The sequence below is a fragment of the Mesoplodon densirostris genome, chromosome 19, assembly GCF_025265405.1.
Source record: "Mesoplodon densirostris isolate mMesDen1 chromosome 19, mMesDen1 primary haplotype, whole genome shotgun sequence".
In the NCBI taxonomy this organism is placed as follows: domain Eukaryota; kingdom Metazoa; phylum Chordata; class Mammalia; order Artiodactyla; family Ziphiidae; genus Mesoplodon; species Mesoplodon densirostris.
In genome coordinates, this window is record NC_082679.1 from 16,608,009 (window position 1) to 16,614,045 (window position 6,037).

Below are 6,037 nucleotides of genomic sequence, written 5' to 3' on the forward strand. Positions count from 1 at the left end.
CAGAGTTCTGTTATGTGAGAGAGAAATAAATCACCTTGCTTACATCACTGTTGTTTCTGGCTTATGTCTCTTGCAGTTGAATACGGTTTCTGCTTCCAGAATTCTTGCTATGTGAGATAATAAACTTCCTTTGCGGCAAGTTATATTACTGTTCACCAATATCCAGTTCCCTCCCTATAAGAAGGTTGTAGTTTCCTGCTCTCTTGAACTCAACTGTAGCCATGTGATTTCCTTTGGCCAATGAAAGCTGAGCAGAAATAATAAGCGTCCCTTCCTGGCAGAGGCTACAAGAGTCAATATGTGTTTCATCTTATTCTCTTTTCTTTCTGTCAGTGATAAGCAGGAATATTTCTGTAATAGCTTCTCCATCATCTTAGGTCACATCATAGCTCTTGGCTGACTCATGATGGACACACAGTGTGAGTGAGAAACAAATCTTTGTTGTTGTAAGCCACTTAGATTTTATTGTTTATTGCTGTCATATTTAAGCAAAAATGGGCTGACTTGATACAGGGAATTAGGGACTGACAAGCTCTTTGACAAGGCTAGTGGAAAAGAAAAGAAAAAAGAAAAGAAAAGGCTAGTGGAATGGGCTCTAGGTTAAGACTTTGCAGATGATTCCCAGAACATGATTGTAAGGAGAAACCCATCCCTCCTCCTGTGCATTTCTCCTTTACCCTCTCACTACTGCCACACTCACAACACTTCTGATACCAGATGTGGGGGTTTTTCCCACACCAAGCAGTTCTCTGTGACACCAGCTGGATGTCCTACAGTTCAATTCAATTCTGACACTAACCAGAATTAGTGCAGACACCACAGGTTAAGGGCTCAGTCCCACAAGACTGCCCCCCACTTCAGATGCCAATCACTAGCAGGACCCCAGGTCACCCACAACTTGTGTCCAACTTGGTTACCATTGGAGGTTCCCATGATTCCCCCCAAACCTTGGATTCGATTGTTTCCCAGAATAGCTCACAGAACTCAGGGAAACACTTACATTGACCAGTGTATCATATAATAAAGGATGTGATAAAGGATACAGGTAAACAGCCAGATGAAGAAGTTCAGAAGGAAAGATCTGGAAGGGTCCTGAGCACAGGAGCCTCTGTCCCCCTGGAGTTGGGGTGCATCACCCTCCTTTTATGTAGATGTGTCACCAACGTGGAAGTTCTCTGAACCCCATAATTTTGGGATTTTTATAGAGGTTTCTTCATCGTGCAGTCATGGTCAACCATTAACTTAATTTCCAGGCCCTCTCTCCTTCCCGGTAGGTAAGGAGTGGGGCTGAAAGTTCCAAGCTTCTAACCGTGGTTTGGTCTTTCTGGTGACCAGCCCCCATCCAGGAGCCCACCAGGCATTGCTTCATTAGAACAAAAGGCACTCCTATCAGCCAGGAAATTCCAAGGGATTTAGGAGCTCCACATCAGGAACTGGGATCAGAGACCAAATATTAAAATGAAAGATGCTCCTAATGTAATTTCCTATCATTTAGGAAATTACAAGTGTTTTTAGGAAGCGTGTGCCAGGAACTGGGAGCAAAACCAAATATAAATATATATATATATATATATATAGTTTTTCTCATTTCACAAAGACCAAACTGACCCACCTGGGGAGATTCTCCCTCCACCCCAATCAAGAGGATCCACTGTACATGGCATCTTCAGAATCCTGTAGCTCTGTCTCTGATCCAGGACCTGGAAGTCATCGCAGCCCAGGACATAACTGCCCTTTTATTTTCCATTCTGTTGTGTTTTGTGTTGAGGTATAATTCACAGGTAGTAAAGTACACAAATCTTAAGTGTACAGTTCAGCCGGTTCTGACCAATATATACATTCAATTAGTCTGCATCACTGTCAGGGTACAGAACATTTCAATCCTTCAAGAAAGTTCCTTCGTGTCCCTTCTCCATCAACCTCTTGCTCTCATAGTAAAGACAACATAATAGTAGTAGAGGCAACTATTATCCTGACTTCTATCACCATCAATTAGTTTTGCTTATTCCAGAATTTCATGTAAGTGGAATTATACAGTGTGTGCTCTCTTGTACCTGGCTCCTTTCACTCGGGATAATGCTTTTGAGATTCATTCATGTTGTCGTGTGTACCAGTAATTCTTCTTTTTATTGCTGAGTAGTATTCCATCGCACAAGTATGCCACAGTTCGTATCCACTCACCTATGCTGGCTGATGGATATTTAGGTCGTTTCCTGTTCTCCGCTATTACAAATACTGCTGCAATAAACACTTGTGTAGTACAAGTCTTTTCTGGACACCTGGTTTCCTTTCTCTTGGTTAGATATTTAAGAATTGAACTGCTGGATCATATGTTAAGTGTACATTTACCTTTTTAAAGAATTGATAGCTTTCTAAAGTGACTGTACTGATTTACACTCCAATTTACAGCAACGTATGAAGGTTCCACTTGCTCCACATCCTCTGCAGCATTTGGTATTGTTAGTCTTCCTAAGTTTAGCCATTCTGTGTGTGGTGGTGTCTCGTTCTCATTTTCATTTACTTTTGGCTCATAACTAATGATGTTGAGCATCTTTTCGTGTGTTTATTGGCCATTTAGATATCCTTTGTGTGTGTGTGTGCATAACTGCCTCTTAATGCCCACGAAGCTAGCGACTGGACACTGGAATGGTGCGGTCCCAAACTCATCACCTTGGCAACTCTACTTGTCAGCAGAAAACAGCCAGCTGAGCAGAAGGATGATCTCTCTGGCTTTCCAATTTCATACGAGGGCCTCTAATTAGCGGAGTTGAATCTGCATCCAGAACTCCATATCAGGGGCATCTTTGAAAAACAGCATCAGCGTTTTCATCTCTACCCCATGGGAAGATGGAATGAGGGGGGAGTGGACGCCCAGCACCAGTTCCCCAGTTACGATGAAGTGGGTCAGCACTGCCCTAGGTCTGCGCTGGAGGCTGTCAGGCATGCCCGTGTGTTGGTGATTCCTCAAGTTCAGGCTGTGCTCCAGTGGTGGCAGGTGAAATGGTTTTAGGCCCCAAACAATATTAACTCACATTGAATTGCATCACGAGAGTAAATTGCTTTTTGAATATCTTTTAATCCATCAAATGATATGAGGGAGGAAGACTCTGCTTAGTAAAGAGATGACCGGCTTTTGTGCTCAGCTCCTGGAAGGTAATCTCTAAGCCCCTGGAATGTCCTGCCTGAAAAGAGTGTCTTTCTTTACCTGGGGGACTTGGGCCAGCCTAAATAGTTTTTAACAATGGGATTTATGGTAGGGCCTTTGGGTCACAAGTATCAGCCCCAGAGGGGCTGGAAAGTAAGGTGACCACGTGGGTGGTCAGTCGTGTCTTTGTGACTGAGCACCAATAAAAACTTTGGACACCAAAGCTTGTGGGAGCTGCCCTGGTTGGCCGTACTCCATGTGTACTGTCACACATTGTTGCCAGAAGTTAGCACTGTCCACAGCTCCACTAGGAGAGGACAATTGGGGGTTTCATGTCTGGAACACTCCTGGACTCTGCCCTATGTGTCTCTTTGTTTTTTTTGTTTTTTTGTTTTTTTGGGTTTTTTGCGGTACGCGGGCCTCTCACTGCTGTGGCCTCTCCCGTTGCAGAGCACAGGCTCCGGACATGCAGGCTCAGCGGCCACGGCTCACAGGCCTAGCCGCTCCGCGGCATGTGGGATCTTCCCGGACCGGGGCACGAACCCATGTCCCCTGCATTGGCAGGTGAACTCTCAACCACTGTGCCACCAGGGAAGCCCGCCTATGTGTCTCTTTCCTTGGTTAATTCTAATCTGGTTCCCTTCACTGTAGGGAACTGTAAAACACTGTATTTCACTGTAATAAGCCATAACTGTGAGAATAATGACTTTCAGTGAGCTCTGTGAGTCCTTTCAGTGAATTATCGAACCCAAGGGTGGTCTTGGGCACACTTAGTCTTATAGTTGGCATCAGAAGTGAGGGTGCTCTTGGGCCTCCCAAACTCTGCAGTGCCTTTGGGCAGTAAGGAAACAATCACGGCCCTGACACCTGATGCTCTCCTCCAATAGAGCAGACTCTGGCCTCCAGCTCAGAGCCCTCAGCCAGCAACTCACTATCCAGCTCGAATGCAGTCTATCTTTCTCCTTGTTTGTCTTCATTGGATTAATCTTTATGGCTGTCTTCTATCTATATCAAGCAGTACTAGGTCTCCACATATGATTGTGCCTTTTAAAATAAATGTATTTAAGTTAAAAAGGGAGCTGATTTTTTTTAAAGTGAATAATAATAGTACAGGCAGGATGAAAATACAGCAAAAATTGTGAAGAGCATGAGTGATGATTGAAGTTTGGGAAATACTAGAGACGGCTTCCACACACTCCTGTGGCCATCCAGCCAGGGGGGCAAATGTGGCTGCCAGCACTTCCTGTTCTGAGAAAGAACCTTAGTTCCTTCGCTGTGACAACCTATGGGCTCCCTCTCCCCAGTGCTTTTCAATATTTTTAAAAAGTGACCTGCAGTATGAAATCTGTTTTATACCATCATCATTAGGTTGGGCCACATGAAATTGTTTTTATAGGTCAAAAAAATTTGAATGGTGACAATTTCATATTTAATTTATATTTCAATTTAATAGATATAACACATTACACATGAATAGATACATATATGTGTAATATATGATATATATATATATGAATGATATTCCCTCCTGATTGGTTAGGTATCTGTTCTGATTAGTAGGTGGGGAGTGCCAATCAAAAATATTTTTAGTATCCCCCCATATGTATTTTATATATATATATATCATGTATGATATATATCACATAGATAGTATACATATATTATACATAATATATGTCACATACAGACATATACAATATATTGCATAAAATATATATGTTTGTTTCATTGAATTTATCTTTTTGGCTATCTTCTATTTATATGAAGCAGTACTGGTTTTCCATATATCATTGTGCCTTTTTTGGGGGGGGGGGGTATTTTGGCCATGCCGTGCAGCATGCAGGATCTTAGTTCCCTAGGCCAGGGATCTAACCTGTGCCCCCTGCAGTGGAAGTGCGGAGTTTTAACCACTGGGCTGCCAGGGAAGGCCCCCTCACTGTGCCTTTTTAAATATATTTATTTAAGTTAAAAAGGGAGTTCTTCTCTTAAAAAATGAATAATAATGCAGGTGGGATAAAAATGTAGCAAAAATTGAGAAAAGAATCTATCTACAATGTCATATTATTTGTGATATATTCTGATATTTTCTTTTCTATTTTATTACTTCTTTTGCTTTTTTTTTTTTTTTAAGGCTACTCACAGCCCACTAAACTGATTTTGTAACCCCGGGAACAGGCCATGACCTGAAGTTTGTGAAACATTGTTATGCAACCGCCTTGAACAGGACCTTGTCTCTTGGCTTCGGCATGGTGACCCTTGACCCTGAGCAGAGGTTCCCACCCCAGGCCCTGCATTTCAGAGGGCCTGCTCCCACCTCATCTGGTTGAGTCCCTCCCCACAGGCTGCAGAACCTAAGGGCTTTCAGGAAGTGCCCACAGGAGCCTGTTCCCCTTCTCAACCATGTTCTGGGCCCCCAGGACCTGGAATTCCCCACCCAGACTACTCTGAGCCCACTCCAGGGCCTGCGAGGTTTTCTTTGTGGGCACAGCCCTAAGACCAAGAGGCAACCAGGGGTGTGGATGGACCTTGGATGTGCAGGGTTGGGTGTCCACACTCACATGCTGAAGGGACCCAGAATGGGAAAAAAGTAGGTCACCGTGGGCCTGGGCCCTCCCTCTGTGTTTGCCCAGTTACCAGTGCTGACTCTCAGTGTCAGGGGTGAGCTGGCTTTGGACACCAGGCTCTGCACAAGGACCAGGCCAGGGGTCTCAGTCTGCCATGGGTGGAATCCAACACTGACCCTCCCATTGGCCAGATTACCCTGTGGCCCGCCCCTGCCCCCATCCTTCCCACCTCACCCAGGCTGGCTTCGTTCACTGTGGCCCCCAGCTTGGCTTTGGAGTCTGTGACTCCCTCACTTTACTCCTGGGGGCCCTGCCCCAGCCCCTGCTG